Below are 25,682 nucleotides of genomic sequence, written 5' to 3' on the forward strand. Positions count from 1 at the left end.
GAGCCATTCCTGTGACACTAAATATTGATTCCGATGCTTCACTTCAGGTTTACTGTATCCCTCTGACCTTGTTATTGACGCCGAAACACAGAAATTGCATCGGAATTAAATACAAAAGGCACAATGCCGACTTAAGTACAAGAAAACTGACTCTTCTTACTCTCTATGTTTTAACCACTCCTGTGACACTAGTTATAGATTCCGATGATTCACTTCAGGTTTAGTGTATCCCTCTGACCTTCTTATTGACGATGAAACACAGAAACTGTTCGGAATTAATTACAAAAGGCACAATGCCGACTTATGTACCGGAAAACTGACTCTTCTTACTGTCTATGTTTTGAACCATTCATGTGACATTAGTTATAGATTCCGATGCTTCACTTCAGGTTTACTGGATCCCTCTGACCTTCTTATTGACGATGAATCACAGAAATTGCATCGGAATTAAATACAGAAGGCACAGTGCCGACTTAAGTACAAGAAAACTGACTCTTCTTACTGTTTATGTTTTGAACCATTCCTGTGACACTAGTTATAGATTCCGATGCTTCACTTCAGGTTTACTGTATCCCTCTGACCTTCTTATTGACGATGAAACACAGAAATTTCATCGGAATTAAATACAAAAGGCACAATTCCGACTTAAGTACAAGAAAACTGACTCTTCTCACTGTCTATGTTTTGAACCATTCCTGTGACACTAGATATAGATTCCGATGCTTCACCTCAGGTTTACTGTATCCCTCTGACCTTCTTATTGACGATGAAACACAGAAATTCCTTCGGAATTAAATACAAAGGTCACAATGCCGACTTAAGTAGAAGGAAACTGACTCTTCTTACTGCCTATGTTTTGAACCATTCCTGTGACACTAGTTATAGATTCCGATGCTTCACTTCAGGTTTACTGTATCCCTCTGACCTTCTTTCTGACGATGAAACACAGAAATTGCATCGGAATTAAATACAAAAGGCACAATGCCGACTTAAGTAAAAGAAAACTGACTCTTCTTACTGTCTATGTTTTGAAACGTTCATGTGACAATAATTATAGATTCCGATGCTTCACTTCAGGTATACTTTATCCCTCTGATCTTCTTATTGACGATGAAACACAGAAATTGCATCGGAATTAAATACAAAAGGCACAATGCCGACTTATGTACAAGAAAACAGACTCTTCTTACTGTCTATGTTTTGAACCATTCCTGTGACACTAGTTATAGATGCCGATGCTTCACTTCAGGTTTACTGTATCCCTCCGACCTTCTTATTGACGATGAAACACAGAAATTGCGTCGGAATTAAATAGAAAAGGCACATTGCCGAATTAAGTACAAGAAAACTGACTCTACTTACTTTCTATATTTTGAACCATTCCTGTGACCCTAAATATTGATTCCGATGCTACACTTCAGGTTTACTGTATCCCTGTCACCTTCTTGTTGACGATGAAACACAGAAATTGCATCGGAATTAAATACAAAAGGCACAATGCCGACTTAAGTACAAGAAAACTGACTCTTCTTACTGTCTATGTTTTGAACCATTCCTGTGACACTAGTTATAGATTCCGATGCTTCACTTCAGGTTTACTTTATCCCTCTGACCTTCATATTGACGATGAATCATAGAAATTGCAACGGAATTAAATAGAAAAGGAACAATGCCGACTTAAGTACAAGAAAACTGACTCTTCTTACTGTCTATGCTTTGAACCATTCCTGTAACACTAGTTATAGATGCCGATACTTCACTTCAGGTTAACTGTATCCCTCAGACCTCCTTATTGACTATGAAACACAGACATTGCGTCGGAATTAAGTAGAAAAGGCACAATGCCGAATTAAGTACAAGAAAACTGACTCTTCGTACTGTCTATGCTTTGAACCATTCCTGTGACACTAAATATTGATTCCGAATCTTCACTTCAGGTTTACTGTATCCCTCTGACCTTCTTATTGACGATGAAACACAGATATTGCATCGGAGTTAAATACAAAGGGCATAATGCCGAATTAAGTACAAGAAAACTGACTCTTCGTACTCTCTATGGTTTGAACCATTCCTGTGACACTAAATATTGATTCCAAAGCTTCACTTCAGGTGTACTGTATCCCTGTGACCTTCTTATTGACGATGAAACACAGAATTTGCATCGGAATTAAATACAAAAAGCACAATGCCGACTTAAGTACAAGAAAACTGACTCTTCTTACTGTCTATGCTTTGAACCATTCATGAGACGCTAGTTACAGATTCCGATGCTTCACTTCAGGTTTACTGTATCCCTCTCACCTTCTTGTTGACGATGAAACACAGAAATTGCATCGGAATTAAATACAAAAGGCACAATGCCGACTTATGTACAAGATAACTGACTCTTCTTACTGTCTATGTTTTAAACCATTCCTGTAACACTAGTTATAGATTCCGATGCTTCACTTCAGGTTTACTGTACCCTCTGACGATCTTATTGACGATGAAACACGAAAATTGCATCGGAATTAAATACAAAAGGCAACATGCCGACTTAAGTACAAGAAAACTGACTCTTCTTACTGTCTATGTTTTGAACCATTCCTGTGACACTAGTTATAGATTCCGATGCTTCACTTCAGGTTTACTGTATCCCTCTGACCTTCTTATTGACGATGAAACACAGAAATTGCATCGGAGTTAAATACAAAAGGCACAATGCTGACTTAAGTACAAGAAGACTGACTCTTCTTACAGTCTATGTTTTGTACCATTCCTGTGACACTAGTTATAGATTCCGATGCCTCACTTCAGGTTTACTGTATCCCTCTGACCTTCTTGTTGACGATGAAACACAGATATTGCATCGGAATTAAATACAAATGGCACAATGACGACTTAAGTACAAGAAAACGGACTCTTCTTACTGTCTATGCCTTGATCCATTCATGTGACACTCGTTATAGATTCCGATGCTTCACTTCAGGTTTTCTGTATCCCTCTGACCTTCTTGTTGACGATGAAACATAGAAATTGCATCGGAATTAAATGGAAAAGGAACAATGCCGAATTAAGTACAAGAAAACTGACTCTTCGTACTGTCTATGTTTTGAACCATTCCTGTGACACTAAATATTGATTCCAAAGCTTCACTTCAGGTGTACTGTATCCCTGTGACCTTCTTATTGACGATGAAACACAGAAATTGCATCGGAGTTAAATACAAAAGGCACAATGCTGACTTAAGTACAAGAAGACTGACTCTTCTTACAGTCTATGCTTTGAACCATTCATGTGACGATAGTTATAGATTCCGATGCTTCACTTCAGGTTTACTGTATCCCTCTCACCCTCTTGTTGACGTTGAAACACAGAAATTGCATCGGAATGAAATACAAACGGCACAATGCCGACTTATGTGCAAGATAACTGACTCTTCTTACTGTCTATGTTTTAAACCATTCCTGTAACACTAGTTCTAGATTCCGATGCTTCACTTCAGGTTTACTGTACCCTCTGACGATCTTATTGACGATGAAACACGAAAATTGCATTGGAATTAAATACAAAAGGCATAATGCCGACTTAAGTACAAGAAAACTGGCTCTTCTTACTGTCTATGTTTTGAACCATTCCTGTGACACTAGTTATAGATTCCGATGCTTCACTTCTGGTTAACTGTATCCCTCTGACCTTCTTATTGACGATGAAACACAGAAATTGCATCGGAGTTACATACAAACGGCACAATGCTGACTTAAGTACAAGAAGACTGACTCTTCTTACAGTCTATGTTTTGTACCATTCCTGTGACACTAGTTATAGATTCCGATGCCTCACTTCTGCTTTACTGTATCCCTCTGACCTTCTTGTTGACGATGAAACACAGATATTGCATCAGAATTAAATACAAATGGCACAATGACGACTTAAGTACAAGAAAACGGACTCTTCTTACTGTCTATGCTTTGATCCATTCCCGTGACACTCGTTATAGATTCCGATGCTTCACTTCAGGTTTTCTGTATCCCTCTGACCTTCTTGTTGACGTTGAAACATAGAAATTGCATCGGAATTAAATGGAAAAGGAACAATGCCGACTTATGTACAAGAAAACTGACTCTTCCTACTGTCTATGTTTTGAACCATTCCTGTGACACTAGTTATAGATTCTGATGCTTCACTACAGGTTTACTGTATCCCTCCGACCTTCTTATTGACGATGAAACACAGAAATGGCATCGGATTTAAATAGAAAATGCACAATGCCGACTTAAGTACAAGAAAACGGACTCTTCTTACTGTCTATGAATTGAACCATTCCTGTGACACTAAATATAGATTCCGATGCTTCACTTCAGGTTTGCTGTATCCCTCTGACCTTCTTATTGATGATGAACCACAGAAATTGCATCGGAATTAAATACAAAAAGCACAATGCCGACTTAAGTACAAGAAAACTGACTCTTCTTACAGTCTATGTTTTGAACCATTCCTGTGACACTTGTTATACATTCCGATGCTTCACTTTAGTTTTACTGTATCCCTGTGACCTTCTTATTGACTATGAAACACAGAAATTGCGTCGGAATTTAATAGAAAAGGCACATTGCCGAATTAAGTACAAGAAAACTGACCCTACTTACTGTCTATATTTTGAACCATTCCTGTGACACTAAATATTGATTCCGATGCTTCACTTCAGGTTTACTGTATCCCTCTGACCTTCTTATTGACGATGAAACACAGAAATTGCATCGGAATTAAATACAAAAGGCACAATGCCGACTTAAGTACAAGAAAACTGACTCTTCTTACTCTCCATGTTTGAACCATTCCTGTGACACTAGTTCTAGATTCCGATTATTCACTTCAGGTTTAGTGTATCCCTCTGACCTTCTTATTGACGATGAAACACAGAAATTGTTCGGAATTAAATACAAAAGGCACAATGCCGACTTATGTACCGGAAAACTGACTCTTCTTACTGTCTATGTTTTGAACCATTCCTGTGACACTAGTTATAGATTCCGATGCTTCACTTCAGGTGTACTGTATCCCTCTGACCTTCTTATTGACGATGAATCACAGAAATTGCATCGGAGTTAAATACAAAAGGCGCAATGCCGACTTAAGTACAAGAAAACTGACTCTTTTTACAGTCTATGTTTGAACCATTCCATTGACACTAGTTATAGATTCCGATGCTTCACTTCAGGTTTACTGTATCCCTCTGACCTTCTTATTGACGATGAAATACAGATATTGCTTCGGAATGAAATACAAATGGAACAATGACGACTTAAGTACAAGAAAACTGACTCTTCTTACTGTCTATGTTTTGAACCATTCCTGTGACACTAGTTACAGATTCCGATGCTTCACTTCAGGTTTACTGTATTCCTCTGACATTCTTATTGACGATGAAACACAGAAATTACATCGGAATTAAATACAAAAGGCACAATGCCGACTTAAGTACAAGAAAACTGACTCTTCTTACAGTCAATGTTTTGAACCATTCCTGTGACACTAGTTATAGATTCCGATGCTTCACTTCAGGTTCACTGTATCCCTCTGACCTCCTTATTGACGATGAAACACTGAAATTGCATCGGAAGTAATACAAGAGGCACAATGTCGACTTAAGTACAAGAAAACTGACTCTTCTTACTGTCTTTGTTTTGAACCATTCCATTGACAGTAGTTATAGATTCCGATGCTCCACTTCAGGTTTACTGTAACCCTCTGACCTTCTTATTGACGATGAAACACAGAAATTGCATCGGAATTAAATACAAAAGGCACAATGCCGTCTTAAGTACAAGAAAACTGACTCTTCTTACTGTCTATGTTTTGAAAGATTCCTGTGACTCTAGTTATAGATTCGGAAGCTTCACTTCAGGTTTACTGTATTCCTCTGACCTTCTTATTGACGATGAAACACAGAAATTGCGTTGGAATTAAATACAAAAGGCACAATGCCGACTTAAGTACAAGAAAAACTGACTCTTCTTACTGTCTATGTTTTGAACCATTCCTGTGACACTAGTTATAGATGCCGATGCTTCACTTCAGGTTTACTGTATCCCTGTGACCTTCTTATTGACGATGAAACACAGAAATTGCGTCGGAATTAAATAGAAAAGGCACATTGCCGAATTAAGTACAAGAAAACTGACTCTTCTTTCTGTCTATATTTTGAACCTTTCCTGTGACACTAAATATTGATTCCGATGCTTTACTTCAGGTTTACTGTATCCCTCTGACCTTCTTATTGACGATGAAACACAGAAATTGCATCGGAATTAAATACAAAAGGCACAATGCCGACTTAAGTAGAAGAAAACTGACTCTTCTTACTCTCTATGTTTGAACCATTCCTGTGACACTAGTTATAGATTCCGATGCTTCACTTCAGGTTTAGTGTATCCCTCTGACCTTCTTATTGACGATGAAACACAGAAATTGTTCTGAATTAAATACAAAAGGCACAATGCCGACTTATGTACCGGAAAACTGACTCTTCTTACTGTCTATGTTTTGAACCATTCCTGTGACACTAGTTGTAGATTCCGATGCTTCACTTCAGGTGTACTGTATCCCTCTGACCTTCTTATTGACGATGAAACACAGAAATTGCATCGGAGTTAAATACAAAAGGCACAATGCCGACTTAAGTACAAGAAAACTGACTCTTCTTACAGTCTATGTTTGAACCATTCCGGTGACACTAGTTATAGATTCCGATGCTTCCCCTCAGGTTTACTGTATCCCTCTGACCTTCTTATTGAGGATGAAATACAGATATTGCATCGGAATGAAATACAAATGGAACAATGACGACTTAAGTACAAGAAAACTGACCCTTCTTACTGTCTATGTTTTGAACCATTCCTGTGACACTAGTTACAGATTCCGATGCTTCACTTCAGGTTTACTGTATTCCTCTGACATTCTTATTGACGATGAAACACAGAAATTGCATCGGAATTAAATACAAAAGGCACAATGCCGATTTAAGTACAAGAAAACTGACTCTTCTTACTGTCTATGTTTTGAACCATTCCTGTGACACTAGTTATAGATACCGATGCTTCACTTCAGGTTCACTGTTTCCCTCTGACCTCCTTATTGACGATGAAACACTGAAATTGCATCGGAATTAAATACAAGAGGCACAATGTCGACTTAAGTTCTAGAAAACTGACTCTTCTTACTGTCTTTGTTTTGAAGCATTCCTGTGACAGTAGTTATAGATTCCGATGCTCCACTTCAGGTTTACTGTAAACCTTTGACCTTCTTATTGACGATGAAACACAGAAATTGCATCGGAATTAAATACAAAAGGCTCAACGCCGTCTTAAGTACAAGAAAACTGACTCTCCTTACTGTCTATGTTTTGAAAGATTCCTGTGACTCTAGTTATAGATTTGGATGCTTCACTTCAGGTTTACTGTATTCCTCTGACCTTCTTATTGACGATGAAACACAGAAATTGCATCGGAATTAAATACAAAAGGCACAATGCCGCCTTAAGTACAAGAAAACTGACTCTTCTTCCTGTCTATGTTTTGAACCATTCCTGTGACACTAGTTATAGATTCCGATGCTTCACTTCAGGTTTACTGTATCCCTCTGACCTTCTTGTTGACGATGAAACACAGATATTGCATCGGAATTAAATACAAATGGCACAATGACGACCTAAGTACAAGAAAACGGACTCTTCTTACTGTCAATGTTTTGAACCATTCGTGTGACACTAGTTATAGATTCCGATGCTTCACTTCAGGTTAACTGTATTCCTCTGACCTTCTTATTGACGATGAAACACAGAAATTGCGTCGGAATTAAATACAAAAGGCACAATGCCGACTTAAGTACAAGTAAACTGACTCTTCTTTCTGTCTATGTTTTGAAAGATTCCTGTGACACTAGTTATAGATTCCGATGCTTCACTTCAGATTTACTGTATCCCTCTGACCTTCGTATTGACGATGAAACACAGAAATTGCATCGGAATTAAATACAAAAGGCACAATGCCGACTTAAGTACAAGAAAACAGACTCTTCTTACTGTCTATGTTTTGAACCATTCCTGTGACACTAGTTATAGATGCCGATGCTTCACTTCAGGTTTACTGTATCCCTCTGACCTTCTTATTGACGATGAAACACAGAAATTGCGTCGAAATTAAATAGAAAATGCACATTGCCGAATTAAGTACAAGAAAACTGACTCTACTTACTTTCTATATTTTGAACCATTCCTGTGACACTAAATATTGATTCCGATGCTACACTTCTGGTTTACTGTATCCCTCTCACCTTCTTGTTGACGATGAAACACATAAATTGCATCGGAATTAAATACAAAATTCACAATGCCGACTTAAGTACAAGAAAACTGACTCTTCTTACTGTCTATGTTTTGAACCATTCTTGTGACACTAGTTATAGATTCCGATGCTTCACTTCAGGTTTACTGTATCCCTCTGACCTTCATATTGACGATGCAACAAAGAAATTGCATCGGAATTAAATAGAAAAGAAACAATGCCGACTAAAGTACAAGAAAACAGACTCTTCTTACTGTCTATGTTTTGAACCATTCCTGTGACACTAGTTATAGATGCCGATGCTTCAATTCAGGTTTACTGTATCCCTCTGACCTTCTTATTGACGATGAAACACAGAAATTGCATCGGAATTAAATACAAAAAGCACAATGCCGACTTAAGTACAAGTAAAACTGACTCTTCTTACTGTCTATGCTTTGAACCATTCATGTGACGCTAGTTATAGATTCCGATGCTTCACTTCAGGTTTACTGTATCCCTCTGACCTTCTTGTTGACGATGGAACACAGAAATTGCATCGGAATTAAATACAAAAGGCACAATGCCGACTTATGTACAAGATAACTGACTCTTCTTACTGTCTATGTTTTAAACCATTCCTGTAACACTAGTTATAGATTCCGATGCTTCACTTAAGGTTTACTGTACCCTCTGGCGATCTTATTGACGATGAAACACGAAAATTGCATCGGAATTAAATACAAAAGGCATAATGACGACTTAAGTACAAGAAAACTGACTCTTCTTACTGTCTATGTTTTGACCATTCCTGTGACACTAGTAATAGATTCCGATGCTTCACTTCAGGTTTACTGTATCCCTCTGACCTTCTTATTGACGATGAAACACAGAAATTGCATCGGAGTTAAATACAAAAGGCACAATGCTGACTTAAGTACAAGAAGACTGACTCTTCTTACAGTCTATGTTTTGAACCATTCCTGTGACACTAGTTATAGATTCCGATGCCTCACTTCAGGTTACTGTATCCCTCTGACCTTCTTGTTGACGATGAAACACAGATATTGCATCGGAATTAAATACAAATGGCACAATGACGACTTAAGTACAAGAAAACGGACTCTTCTTACTGTCTATGTTTGAACCATTCGTGTGACACTAGTTATAGATTCCGATGCTTCACTTCAGGTTAACTGTATTCCTCTGACCATCTTATTGACGATGTAACACAGAAGTTGATTCGGAATTAAATACAAAAGGCACAATTCCGACTTAAGTACAAGTAAACTGACTCTTCTATCTGTCTATGTTTTGAACCATTCCTGTGACACTAGTTATAGATTCCGATGCTTCACTTCAGATTTACTGTATCCCTCTGACCTTCGTATTGACGATGAAACACAGAAATTGCATCGGAATTAAATACAAAAGGCACAATGCCGACTTAAGTACAAGAAAACTGACTCTTCTGACTGTCTATGTTTTGAACCATTCCTGTGACACTAGTTATAGATTCCGATGCCTCACTTCAGGTGTACTGTATCCCTCTGACCTTCTTATTGACGATGAAACACAGAAATTGCATCGGAGTTAAATACAAAAGGCACAATGCCGACTTAAGTACAAGAAAACTGACTCTTCTTACTTTCTATATTTTGAACCATTCCTGTGACACTAACAATTGATTCCGATGCTTCACTTCAGGTTTACTGTATCCCTCTGACCTCCTTCTTGACGATGAAACACAGAAATTGCATCGGAATTAAATACAAAAGGCACAATGCCGACTTAAGTAGAAGAAAACTGACTCTTCTTACTCTCTATGTTTGAACCATTCCTGTGACACTACTTATAGATTCCGATGCTTCACTTCAGGTTTAGTGTATCCCTCTGACCTTCTTATTGACGATGAAACACAGAAATTGATCGGAATTAAATACAAAAGGCACAATGCTTACTTAAGTACAAGAAGACTTTCTCTTCTTACAGTCTATGTTTTGAACCATTCCTGTGACACTAGTTATAGATTCCGATGCTTCACTTTAGGTTTACTGTATCCCTCAGACCTTCTTATTGACGATGAAATACAGATATTGCATCGGAATGAAATACAAATGGAACAAGGACGACTTAAGTACAAGAAAACTGACTCTTCTTACTGTCTATGATTTGAACCATTCCTGTGACACTAGTTACATATTCCGATGCTTCACTTCAGGTTTACTGTATTCCTCTGACATTCTTATTGACGATGAAACACAGACATTCCATCGGAATTAAATACAAAAGGCACAATGCCGACTTAAGTACAAGAAAACTTACTCTTCTTACTGTCTATGTTTTGAACCACTCCTGTGACACTAGTTATAGATTCCGATGCTTCACTTCAGGTTCACTGTTTCCCTCTGACCTCCTTATGACGATGAAACACTGAAATTGCATCGGATGTAAATACAAGTGGCACAATGTCGACTTTAGTACAAGAAAACTGACTCTTCTTACTGTCTTTGTTTTGAACCATTCCTGTGACAGTAGTTATAGATTCCGATGCTCCACATCAGGTTTACTGTAACCCTCTGACCTTCTTATTGACGATGAAACACAGAAATTGCATCGGAATTAAATACAAATGGCACAACGCCGTCTTAAGTACAAGAAAACTGACTCTTCTTACTGTCTATGTTTTGAAAGATTCCTATGACTCTAGTTATAGATTCCAATGCTTCACTTCAGGTTTACTGTATCCCTCTGACCTTCTTATTGACGATGAAACACAGAAATTGCATCGGAGGTAAATACAAAAGGCACAATGCTTACTTAAGTACAAGAAGACTTACTCTTTTTACAGTCTATGTTTTGAACCATTCCTGTGACACTAGTTATAGATTCCGATGCTTCACTTCAGGTTTACTGTATCCCTCTGACCTTCTTGTTGACGATGATACACAGAAATTGCATCGGAATTAAATACAAAAGGCACAATGCCGACTTAAGTAAAAGAAAACTGACTCTTCATACTGTCTATGTTTTGAACCATTCATGTGACACTAATTATAGATTCCTATGCTTCACTTCAGGTATACTTTATCCCTCTGACCTTCTTATTGACGATGAAACACAGAAATTGCATCGGAATTAAATACAAAAGGCACAATGCCGACTTATGTACAAGAAAACTGACTCTTCTTACTGTCTATGTTTGAACCATTCATGTGACACTAATTATAGATGCCGATGTTTTACTCCAGGTTTACTGTATCCCTCTGACCTTCTTATTGACGATGAATCACAGAAATTGCTTCGGAATTAAATGGAAAAGGAACAATGCCGACTTAAGTACAAGAAAACTGACTCTTCTTACTGTCTATGTTTTGAACCATTCCTGTGACACTATTTATAGATTCTGATGCTTCACTTCAGGTTTACTGTATCCCTCCGACCTTCTTATTGACGATGAAACACAGAAATGGCATCGGATTTAAATAGAAAATGCACAATGCCGACTTAAGTACAAAAAAACTGACTCTTCTTACTGTCAATGAATTGAACCATTCCTGTGAACCCTAAATATAGATTCCGATGCTTCTCTTCAGGTTTGCTGTATCCCTCTGACCTTCTTATTGATGATGAACCACAGAAATTGCATCGGAATTAAATACATAGAGCACAATGCCGACTTAAGTACAAGGAAACTGACTCTTCTTACTGTCTATGTTTTGAACCATTCCTGTGACACTTGTTATACATTCCGATGCTTCACTTCAGGTTTACTGTATCCCTGTGACCTCCTTCTTGTCGATGAAACACAGAAATTGCGTCGGAATTAAATAGAAAAGGCACATTGCCGAATTAAGTACAAGAAAACTGACTCTACTTACTGTCTATATTTTGAACCATTACTGTGACACAAATTGTTGATTCCGATGCTTCACTTCAGGTTTACTGTATCCCTCTGACCTTCTTATTGACGATGAAACACAGAAATTGCATCGGAGGTAAATACAAAAGGCACAATGCTTACTTAAGTACAAGAAGACTTACTCTTCTTACAGTCTATGTTTTGAACCATTCCTGTGACACTAGTTATAGATTCCGATGCTTCACTTCAGGTTTACTGTATCCCTCTGACCTTCTTGTTGACGATGATACACAGAAATTGCATCGGAATTAAATACAAAAGGCACAATGCCGACTTAAGTAAAAGAAAACTGACTCTTCATACTGTCTATGTTTTGAACCATTCATGTGACACTAATTATAGATTCCTATGCTTCACTTCAGGTATACTTTATCCCTCTGACCTTCTTATTGACGATGAAACACAGAAATTGCATCGGAATTAAATACAAAAGGCACAATGCCGACTTATGTACAAGAAAACTGACTCTTCTTACTGTCTATGTTTGAACCATTCATGTGACACTAATTATAGATGCCGATGTTTTACTCCAGGTTTACTGTATCCCTCTGACCTTCTTATTGACGATGAATCACAGAAATTGCTTCGGAATTAAATGGAAAAGGAACAATGCCGACTTAAGTACAAGAAAACTGACTCTTCTTACTGTCTATGTTTTGAACCATTCCTGTGACACTATTTATAGATTCTGATGCTTCACTTCAGGTTTACTGTATCCCTCCGACCTTCTTATTGACGATGAAACACAGAAATGGCATCGGATTTAAATAGAAAATGCACAATGCCGACTTAAGTACAAAAAAACTGACTCTTCTTACTGTCAATGAATTGAACCATTCCTGTGAACCCTAAATATAGATTCCGATGCTTCTCTTCAGGTTTGCTGTATCCCTCTGACCTTCTTATTGATGATGAACCACAGAAATTGCATCGGAATTAAATACATAGAGCACAATGCCGACTTAAGTACAAGGAAACTGACTCTTCTTACTGTCTATGTTTTGAACCATTCCTGTGACACTTGTTATACATTCCGATGCTTCACTTCAGGTTTACTGTATCCCTGTGACCTCCTTCTTGTCGATGAAACACAGAAATTGCGTCGGAATTAAATAGAAAAGGCACATTGCCGAATTAAGTACAAGAAAACTGACTCTACTTACTGTCTATATTTTGAACCATTACTGTGACACAAATTATTGATTCCGATGCTTCACTTCAGGTTTACTGTATCCCTCTGACCTTCTTATTGACGATGAAACACAGAAATTGCATCGGAATTAAATACAAAAGGCACAATGCCGACTTAAGTACAAGAAAACTGACTCTTCATACTCTCTATGTTTGAACCATTCCTGTGACACTAGTTATAGATTCCGATGCTTCATTTCAGGTTTAGTGTATCCCTCTGACCTTCTTATTGACGATGAAACACAGAAATTGTTCGGAATTAAATACAAAATGCACAATTCCGACTTGTGTACCGGAAAACTGACTCTTCTTACTGTCTATGTTTTGAACCATTCCTGTGACACTAGTTATAGATTCCGATGCTTCACTTCGGGTGTACTGTATCCCTCTGACCTTCTTATTGACGATGAAACACAGAAATTGCATCGGAGTTAAATACAAAAGGCACAATGCCGACTTAAGTACAAGAAAACTGACTCTTCTTACAGTCTATGTTTGAACCATTCCGGTGACACTAGTTATAGATTCCGATGCTTCACTTCAGGTTTACTGTATGCCTCTGGCCTTCTTATTGAGGATGAAATACAGATATTGCATCGGAATGAAATACAAATGGAACAATGACGACTTAAGTACAAGAAAACTGACTCTTCTTACTGTCTATGTTTTGAACCATTCCTGTGACACTAGTTACAGATTCCGATGCTTCACTTCAGGTTTACTGTATTCCTCTGACATTCTTATTGACGATGAAACACAGAAATTGCATCGGAATTAAATACAAAAGGCACAATGCCGACTTAAGTGCAAGAAAACTGACTCTTCTTACTGTCTATGTTTTGAACCATTCCTGTGACAATAGTTATAGATTCCGATGCTTCACTTCAGGTTCACTGTTTCCCTCTGACCTCCTTATTGACGATGAAACACTGAAATTGCATCGGAATTAAATACAAGAGGCACAATGTCGACTTAAGTACAAGAAAACTGACTCTTCTTACTGTCTTTGTTTTGAACCATTCCTGTGACAGTAGTTATAGATTCCGATGCTCCACTTCAGGTTTACTGTAACCCTCTGACCTTCTTATTGACGATGAAACAGAGAAATCGCATCGGAAGTAAATACAAAAGGCACAACGCCATCTTAAGTACAAGAAAACTGACTCTTCTTACTGTCTATGTTTTGAAAGATTCCTGTGACTCAAGTTATAGATTCGGATGCTTCACTTCAGGTTTACTGTATTTCTCTGACCTTCTTATTGACGATGAAACACAGAAATTGCATCGGAAGTAAATACAAAAGGCACAATGCCGACTTAAGTACAAGAAAACTGACTCTTCTTACTATCTATGTTTGAACCATTCCTGTGACACTAGTTTTAAATTCCGATGCTTCACTTCAGGTTAACTCTATTCCTCTGACCTTCTTATTGACGATGAAACACAGAAATTGCGTCGGAATTAAGTACAAAAGGCACAATGCCGACTTAAGTACAAGTAAACTGACTCTTCTTACTGTCTATGTACGAACCATTCCTGTGACACTAGTTATAGATTCCGATGCTTCACTTCAGATTTACTGTATCCCTCTGACCTTCGTATTGACGATGAAACACAGAAATTGCATCGGAATTAAATACAAAAGGCACAATGCCGACTTAAGTACAAGAAAACAGACTCTTCTTACTGTCTATGTTTTGAACCATTCCTGTGACACTAGTTATAGATGCCGATGCTTCACTTCAGGTTTACTGTATCCCTCTGACCTTCTTATTGACGATGAAACACAGAAATTGCGTCGGAATTAAATACAAAAGGCACATTGCCGAGTTAAGTACAAGAAAACTGACTCTACTTACTTTCTATATTTTGAACCATTCCTGTGACACTAAATATTGATTCCGATGCTTCACTTCAGGTTTACTGTATCCCTCTGACCTTCTTCTTGACGATGAAACACAGAAATTGCATCGGAATTAAATACAAAAGGCACAATGCCGACATAAGTACAAGAAAACTGATTCTTCTTACTCTCTATGTTTGAACCATTCCTGTGACACTACTTATAGATTCCGATGCTTCACTTCAGGTTTAGTGTATCCCTCTGACCTTCTTATTGACGATGAAACACAGAAATTGCATCGGAATTAAATACAAAAGGCACAATGCCGACTTATGTACAAGAAAACTGACTCTTCTTACTGTCTATGTTTTGAACCAATCCTGTGACACTAGTTGTAGATTCCGATGCCTCACTTCAGGTGTACTGTATCCCTCTGACCTTCTTATTGACGATGAAATACAGATATTGCATCGGAATGAAATACAAATGGAACAATGACGACTTAAGTACATGAAAACTGACTCTTCTTACTGTCTATGTTTTGAACCATTCCTGTGACACTAGTTACAGATTCCGATGCTTCACTTCAGGTTTACTGTATTCCTCTGACATTCTTATTGACGATGAAACACAGAAATTCCATCGGAATTAAATACAAATGGCACAATGCCGACTTAAGTACAAGAAAACTTACTCTTCTTACTGACTATGTTTTGAACCACTCCTGTGACACTAGTTATAGATTCCGATGCTTCACTTCAGGTTCACTGTTTCCCTCTGACCTCCTTATGACGATGAAACACTGAAATTGCATCGGAAGTAAATACAAGAGGCACAATGTCGACTTAAGTACAAGAAAACTGACTCTTCTTACTGTCTTTGTTTTGAACCATTCCTGTGACAGTAGTTATAGATTCCGATGCTCCACTTCAGGTTTACTGTAACCCTCTGACCTTCTTATTGACGATGAAACACAGAAATTGCATCGGAATTAAATACAAAAGGCACAACGCCGTCTTAAGTACAAGAAAACTGACTCTTCTTACTGTCTATGTTTTGAAAGATTCCTGTGACTCTAGTTATAGATTCCGATGCTTCACTTCAGGTTTACTGTATCCCTCTGACCTTCTTATTGACGATGAAACACAGAAATTGCATCGGAGTTAAATACAAAAGGCACAATGCCGACTTAAGTACAAGAAAACTGACTTTTCTTACTGACTATGTTTTGAACCATTCCTGTGACAATAGTTATAGATTCCAATGCTTCACTTCAGGTTCACTGTTTCCCTCTGACCTCCTTATTGACGATGAAACACTGAAATAGCATCGGAATTAAATACAAGAGGCACAATGTCGACTTAAGTACAAGAAAACTGACTCTTCTTACTGTCTTTGTTTTGAACCATTCCTGTGACAGTAGTTATAGATTCCGATGCTCAACTTAAGGTTTACTGTAACCCTCTGACTTTCTTATTGACGATGAAACACAGAAATCGCATCGGAATTAAATACAAATGGCACAACGCCGTCTTAAGTCAAGAAAACTGACTCTTCTTACTGTCTTTGTTTTCAAAGATTCCTGTGACTCTAGTTATAGATTCGGATGCTTCACTTCAGGTTTACTGTATTCCTCTGACCTTCTTATTGACGATGAAACACAGAAATTGCATCGGAATTAAATACAAAAGGCACAATGCCGACTTAAGTACAAGAAAACTGACTCTACTTACTTTCTATATTTTGAACCATTCCTGTGACACTAAATATTGATTCCGATGCTTCACTTCAGGATTACTGTATCCCTCTGACCTTCTTCTTGACGATGAAACACAGAAATTGCATCGGAATTAAATACAAAAGGCACAATGCCGACTTAAGTACAAGAAAACTGATTCTTCTTACTCTCTATGTTTGAACCATTCCTGTGACACTACTTATAGATTCCGATGCTTCACTTCAGGTTTAGTGTATCCCTCTGACCTTCTTATTGACGATGAAACACAGAAATTGCATCGGAATGAAATACAAAAGGCACAATGCCGACTTATGTACAAGAAAACTGACTCTTCTTACTGTCTATGTTTTGAACCAATCCTGTGACACTAGTTATAGATTCCGATGCCTCACTTCAGGTGTACTGTATCCCTCTGACCTTCTTATTGACGATGAAACACAGAAATTGCATCGGAGTTAAATACAAAAGGCACAATGCCGACTTAAGTACAAGAAAACTGACTCTTCTTACAGTCTATGTTTTGAACCATTCCGGTGACACTAGTTATAGATTCCGATGCTTCACTTTAGGTTTACTGTATCCCTCTGACCATTCTTATTGACGATGAAATACAGATATTGCATCGGAATGAAACACAAATGGAACAATGACGACTTAAGTACAAGAAAACTGACTCTTCTTACTGTCTATGTTTTGAACCATTCCTGTGACACTAGTTACAGATTCCGATGCTTCACTTCAGGTTTACTGTATTCCTCTGACATTCTTATTGACGATGAAACACAGAAATTCCATCGGAATTAAATACAAAAGGCACAATGCCGACTTAAGTACAAGAAAACTTACTCTTCTTACTGTCTATGTTTTGAACCACTCCTGTGACACTAGTTATAGATTCCGATGCTTCACTTCAGGTTCACTGTTTCCCTCTGACCTCCTTATGACGATGAAACACTGAAATTGCATGGGAAGTAAATACAAGAGGCACAATGTCGACTTAAGTACAAGAAAACTGACTCTTCTTACTGTCTTTGTTTTGAACCATTCCTGTGACAGTAGTTATAGATTCCGATGCTCCACTTCAGGTTTACTGTAACCCTCTGACCTTCTTATTGACGATGAAACACAGAAATTGCATCGGAATTAAATACAAAAGGCACAACGCCGTCTTAAGTACAAGAAAATTGACTCTTCTTACTGTCTATGTTTTGAAAGATTCCTGTGACACTAGTTATAGATTCCGATGCTTCACTTCAGGTTTACTGTCCCCTCTGACCTTCTTATTGACGATGAAACACAGAAATTGCATCGGAGTTAAATACAAAAGGCACAATGCCGACTTAAGTGCAAGAAAACTGACTCTTCTTACTGTCTATGTTTTGAACCATTCCTGTGACACTAGTTATAGATTCCGATGCTTCACTTCGGGTGTACTGTATCCCTCTGACCTTCTTATTGACGATGAAACACAGAAACTGCATCGGAGTTAAATACAAAAGGCACAATGCCGACTTAAGTACAAGAAAACTGACTCTTCTTACAGTCTATGTTTGAACCATTCCGGTGACACTAGTTATAGATTCCGATGCTTCACTTCAGGTTTACTGTATACCTCTGGCCTTCTTATTGAGGATGAAATACAGATATTGCATCGGAATGAAATACAAATGGAACAATGACGACTTAAGTACAAGAAAACTGACTCTTCTTACTGTCTATGTTTTGAACCATTCCTGTGACACTAGTTACAGATTCCGATGCTTCACTTCAGGTTTACTGTATTCCTCTGACATTCTTATTGACGATGAAACACTGAAATTGCATCGGAATTAAATACAAGAGGCACAATATCGACTTAAGTACAAGAAAACTGACTCTTCTTACTGTCTTTGTTTTGAACCATACCTGTGACAGTAGTTATAGATTCCCATGCTCCACTTCAGGTTTACTGTAACCCTCTGAACTTCTTATTGACGATGAAACAGAGAAATCGCATCGGAAGTAAATACAAAAGGCACAACGCCATCTTAAGTACAAGAAAACTGACTCTTCTTACTGTCTATGTTTTGAAAGATTCCTGTGACTCTAGTTATAGATTCGGATGCTTCACTTCAGGTTTACTGTATTTCTCTGACCTTCTTATTGACGATGAAACACAGAAATTGCTTCGGAAGTAAATGCAAAAGGCACAATGCCGACTTAAGTACAAGAAAACTGACTCTTCTTACTACCTATGTTTTGAACCATTCCTGTGACACTAGTTTTAAATTCCGATGCTTCACTTCAGGTTAACTCTATTCCTCTGACCTTCTTTTTGACGATGAAACACAGAAATTGCGTCGGAATTAAGTAAAAAAGGCACAATGCCGACATAAGTACAAGTAAACTGACTCTTCTTACTGTCTATGTATGAACCATTCCTGTGACACTAGTTATACATTCCGATGCTTCACTTCAGATTTACTGTATCCCTCTGACCTTCGTATTGACGATGAAACACAGAAATTGCATCGGAATTAAATACAAAAGGCACATTGCCGAGTTAAGTACAAGAAAACTGACTCTACTTACTTTCTATATTTTGAACCATTCCTGTGACACTAAATATTGATTCCGATGCTTCACTTCAGGTTTACTGTATCCCTCTGACCTTCTTCTTGACGATGAAATACAGAAATTGCATCGGAATTAAATACAAAAGGCACAATGCCGACTTAAGTACAAGAAAACTGATTCTTCTTACTCTCTATGTTGGAACCATTCCTGTGACACTACTTATAGATTCCGATGCTTCACTTCAGGTTTAGTGTATCCCTCTGACCATCTTATTGACGATGAAACACAGAAATTGCATCGGAATTAAATACAAAAGGCACAATGCCGACTTATGTACAAGAAAACTGACTCTTCTTACTGTCTATGTTTTGAACCAATCCTGTGACACTAGTTATAGATTCCGATGCCTCACTTCAGGTGTACTGTATCCCTGTGACCTTCATATTGACGATGAAACACAGAAATTGCATCGGAGTTAAATACAAAAGGCACAATGCCGACTTAAGTACAAGAAAACTGACTCTTCTTACATGCTATGTTTTGAACCATTCCGGTGATACTAGTTATAGATTCCGATGCTCAATTTAGGTTTACTGTATTCCTCTGACCTTCTTATTGACGATGAAATACAGATATTGCATCGGAATGAAATACAAATGGAACAATGACGACTTAAGTACAAGAAAACTGACTCTTCTTACTGTCTATGTTTTGAACCATTCCTGTGACACTAGTTACAGATTCCGATGCTTCACTTCAGGTTTACTGTATTCCTCTGACATTCTTATTGACGATGAAACACAGAAATTCCATCGGAATTAAATACAAATGGCACAATGCCGACTTAAGTACAAGAAAACTTACTCTTCTTCCTGTCTATGTTTTGAACCACTCCTGTGACACTAGTTATAGATTCCGATGCTTCACTTCAGGTTCACTGTTTCACTCTGACCTCCTTATGACGATGAAACACTGAAATTGCATGGGAAGTAAATACAAGAGGCACAATGTCGACTTAAGTACAAGAAAACTGACTCTTCTTACTGTCTTTGTTTTGAACCATTCCTGTGACAGTAGTGATAGATTCCGATGCTCCACTTCAGGTTTACTGTAACCCTCTGACCTTCTTATTGACGATGAAACACAGAAATTGCATCGGAATTAAATACAAAAGGCACAACGACGTCTTAAGTACAAGAAAACTGACTCTTCTTACTGTCTATGTTTTGAAAGATTCCTGTGACTCTAGTTATAGATTCCGATGCTTCACTTCAGGTTTACTGTATCCCTCTGACCTTCTTATTGACGATGAAACACAGAAATTGCATTGGAGTTAAATACAAAAGGCACAATGCCGACTTAAGTACAAGAAAACTGACTTTTCTTACTGTCTAAGTTTTGAACCACTCCTGTGACAATAGTTAATGATTCCAATGCTTAACTTCTGGTTCACTGTTTCCCTCTGACCTCCTTATTGACGATGAAACACTGAAATTGCATCGGAATTAAATACAAGAGGCACAATGTCGACTTAAGTACAAGAAAACTGACTCTTCTTACTGTCTTTGTTTTGAACCATTCCTGTGACAGTAGTTATAGATTCCGATGCTCAACTTAAGGTTTACTGTAACCCTCTGACCTTCTTATTGACGATGAAACACAGAAATCGCATCGGAATTAAATACAAAAGGCACAACGCCGTCTTAAGTACAAGAAAACTGACTCTTCTTACTGTCTTTGTTTTGAAAGATTCCTGTGACTCTAGTTATAGATTCGGATGCTTCACTTCAGGTTTACTGTATTCCTCTGACCTTCGTATTGACGATGAAACACAGAAATTGCATCGGAATTAAATACAAAAGGCACAATGCCGACTTAAGTATAAGAAAACTGACTCTACTTACTTTCTATATTTTGAACCATTCCTGTGACACTAAATATTGATTCCGATGCTTCACTTCAGGTTTACTGTATCCCTCTGACCTTCTTCTTGACGATGAAACACAGAAATTGCATCGGAATTAAATACGAAAGGCACAATGCCGACTTAAGTACAAGAAAACTGATTCTTCTTACTCTCTATGTTTGAAACATTCCTGTGACACTACTTATAGATTCCGATGCTTCACTTCAGGTTTAGTGTATCCCTCTGACCTTCTTATTGACGATGAAACACAGAAATTGCATCGGAGTTAAATACAAAAGGCACAATGCCGACTTAAGTACAAGAAAACTGACTCTTCTTACAGTCTATGTTTTGAACCATTCCGGTGACACTAGTTATAGATTCCGATGCTTCACTTCAGGTTTACTGTATCCCTCTGACCTTCTTATTGACGATGAAATACAGATATTGCATCGGAATGAAATACAAATGGAACAATGACGACTTAAGTACAAGAAAACTGACTCTTCTTACTGTCTATGTTTTGAACCATTCCTGTGACACTAGTTACAGATTCCGATGCTTCACTTCAGGTTTACTGAATTCCTCTGACATTCTTATTGGCGATGAAACACAGAAATTCCATCGGAATTAAATACAAAAGGCACAATGCCGACTTAAGTATAAGAAAACTGACTCTACTTACTTTCTATATTTTGAACCATTCCTGTGACACTAAATATTGATTCCGATGCTTCACTTCAGGTTTACTGTATCCCTCTGACCTTCTTCTTGACGATGAAACTCAGAAATTGCATCGGAATTAAATACAAAAGGCACAATGCCGAATTAAGTACAAGAAAACTGATTCTTCTTACTCTCTATGTTTGAACCATTCCTGTGACACTACTTATAGATTCCGATGCTTCACTTCAGGTTTAGTGTATCCCTCTGACCTTCTTATTGACGATGAAACACAGAAATTGCATCGGAATTAAATACAAAAGGCACAATGCCGACTTATGTACAAGAAAACTGACTCTTCTTACTGTCTATGTTTTGAACCAATCCTGTGACACTAGTTATAGATTCCGATGCCTCACTTCAGGTGTACTGTATCCCTCTGACCTTCTTATTGACGATGAAACACAGAAATTGCATCGGAGTTAAATACAAAAGGCACAATGCCGACTTAAGTACAAGAAAACTGACTCTTCTTACAGTCTATGTTTTGAACCATTCCGAAGACACTAGTTATAGATTCCGATGCTTCACTTTAGGTTTACTGTATCCCTCTGACCTTCTTATTGACGATGAAATACAGATATTGCATCGGAATGAAATACAAATGGAACAATGACGACTTAAGTACAAGAAAACTGACTCTTCTTACTGTCTATGTTTTGAACCATTCCTGTGACACTAGTTACAGATTCCGATGCTTCAATTCAGGTTTACTGTATTCCTCTGACATTCTTATTGACGATGAAACACAGAAATTCCATCGGAATTAAATACAAAAGGCACAATGCCGACTTAAGTACAAGAAAACTGACTTTTCTTACTGTCTATGTTTTGAACCATTCCTGTGACAATAGTTATAGATTCCAATGCTTCACTTCAGGTTCACTGTTTCCCTCTGACCTCCTTATTGACGATGAAACACTGAAATTGCATCGGAATTAAATACAAGAGGCACAATGTCGACTTAAGTACAAGAAAACTGACTCTTCTTACTGTCTTTGTTTTGAACCATTCCTGTGACAGTAGTTATAGATTCCGATGCTCAACTTAAGGTTTACTGTAACCCTCTGACCTTCTTATTGACGATGAAACACAGAAATCGCATCGGAATTAAATACAAAAGGCACAACGCCGTCTTAAGTACAAGAAAACTGACTCTTCTTACTGTCTTTGTTTTGAAAGATTCCTGTGACTCTAGTTATAGATTCGGATGCTTCACTTCAGGTTTACTGTATTCCTCTGACCTTCTTATTGACGATGAAACACAGAAATTGCATCGGAATTAAATACAAAAGGCACAATGCCGACTTAAGTATAAGAAAACTGACTCTACTTACTTTCTATATTTTGAACCATTCGTGTGACACTAAATATTGATTCCGATGCTTCACTTCAGGTTTACTGTATCCCTCTGACCTTCTTCTTGACGATGAAACACAGAAATTGCATCGGAATTAAATACAAAAGGCACAATGCCGACTTAAGTACAAGAAAACTGATTCTTCTTACTCTCTATGTTTGAACCATTCCTGTGACACTACTTATAGATTCCGATGCTTCACTTCAGGTTTAGTGTATCCCTCTGACCTTCTTATTGACGATGTAACACAGAAAATGCATCGGAATTAAATACAAAAGGCACAATGCCGACTTATGTACAAGAAAACTGACTCTTCTTACTGTCTATGTTTTGAACCAATCCTGTGACACTAGTTATAGATTCCGATGCCTCACTTCAGGTGTACTGTATCCCTATGACCTTCTTATTGACGATGAAACACAGAAATTGCATCGGAGTTAAATACAAAAAGCACAATGCCGACTTAAGTACAAGAAAACTGACTCTTCTTACAGTCTATGTTTTGAACCATTCCGGTGACACTAGTTATAGATTCCGATGCTTCACTTTAGGTTTACTGTATCCCTCTGACCTTCTTATTGACGATGAAATACAGATATTGCATCGGAATGAAATACAAATGGAACAATGACGACTTAAGTACAAGAAAACTGACTCTTCTTACTGTCTATGTTTTGAACCATTCCTGTGACACTAGTTACAGATTCCGATGCTTCACTTCAGGTTTACTGTATTCCTCTGACATTCTTATTGACGATGAAACACAGAAATTCCATCGGAATTAAATACAAAAGGCACAATGCCGACTTAAGTACAAGAAAACTTACTCTTCTTACTGTCTATGTTTTGAACCACTCCTGTGACACTAGTTATAGATTCCGATGCTTCACTTCAGGTTCACTGTTTCCCTCTGACCTCCTTATGACGATGAAACACTGAAATTGCATCGGAAGTAAATACAAGAGGCACAATGTCGACTTAAGTACAAGAAAACTGACTCTTCTTACTGTCTTTGTTTTGAACCATTAGTGTGACAGTAGTTATAGATTCCGATGCTCCACTTCAGGTTTACTGTAACCCTCTGATCTTCTTATTGACGATGAAACACAGATATTGCATCGGAATTAAATACAAAAGGCACAACGCCGTCTTAAGTACAAGAAAACTGACTCTTTTTACTGTCTATGTTTTGAAAGATTCCTGTGACACTAGTTATAGATTCCGATGCTTCACTTCAGGTTTACTGTATCCCTCTGACCTTCTTATTGACGATGAAACACAGAAATTGCATCGGAGTTAAATACAAAAGGCACAATGCCGACTTAAGTACAAGAAAACTGACTTTTCTTACTGTCTATGTTTTGAACCATTCCTGTGACAATAGTTATAGATTCCAATGCTTCACTTCAGGTTCACTGATTCCCTCTGACCTCCTTATTGACGATGAAACACTGAAATTGCATCGGAATTAAATACAAGAGGCACAATGTCGACTTAAGTACAAGAAAACTGACTCTTCTTACTGTCTTTGTTTTGAACCATTCCTGTGACAGTAGTTATAGATTCCGATGCTCCACTTCAGGTTTACTGTAACCCTCTGACCTTCTTATTGACGATGAAACACAGAAATCGAATCGGAATTAAATACAAAAGGCACAACGCCGTCTTAAGTACAAGAAAACTGACTCTTCTTACTGTCTTTGTTTTGAAACATTCCTGTGACTCTAGTTATAGTTTCGGATGCTTCACTTCAGGTTTACTGTATTCCTCTGACCTTCTTATTGACGATGAAACACAGAAATTGCATCGGAATTAAATACAAAAGGCACAATGCCGACTTAAGTACATGAAAACAGACTCTTCTTACTGTCTATGCTTTGAACCATTCCTGTGACACTAGTTATAGATGCCGATGCTTCACTTCAGGTTTACTGTATCCCTCTGACCTTCTTATTGACGATGAAACACAGAAATTGCGTCGGAATTAAATAGAAAATGCACATTGCCGAATTAAGTACAAGAAAACTCACTCTACTTACTTTCTATATTTTGAACCATTCCTGTGACACTAAATATTGATTCCGATGCTTCACTTCAGGTTTACTGTATCCCTCTGACCTTCTTCTTGACGATGAAACAC

The sequence above is a fragment of the Schistocerca serialis genome, chromosome 10 (genome assembly GCF_023864345.2).
Source record: "Schistocerca serialis cubense isolate TAMUIC-IGC-003099 chromosome 10, iqSchSeri2.2, whole genome shotgun sequence".
Classification (NCBI taxonomy): Eukaryota; Metazoa; Arthropoda; class Insecta; order Orthoptera; family Acrididae; genus Schistocerca; species Schistocerca serialis.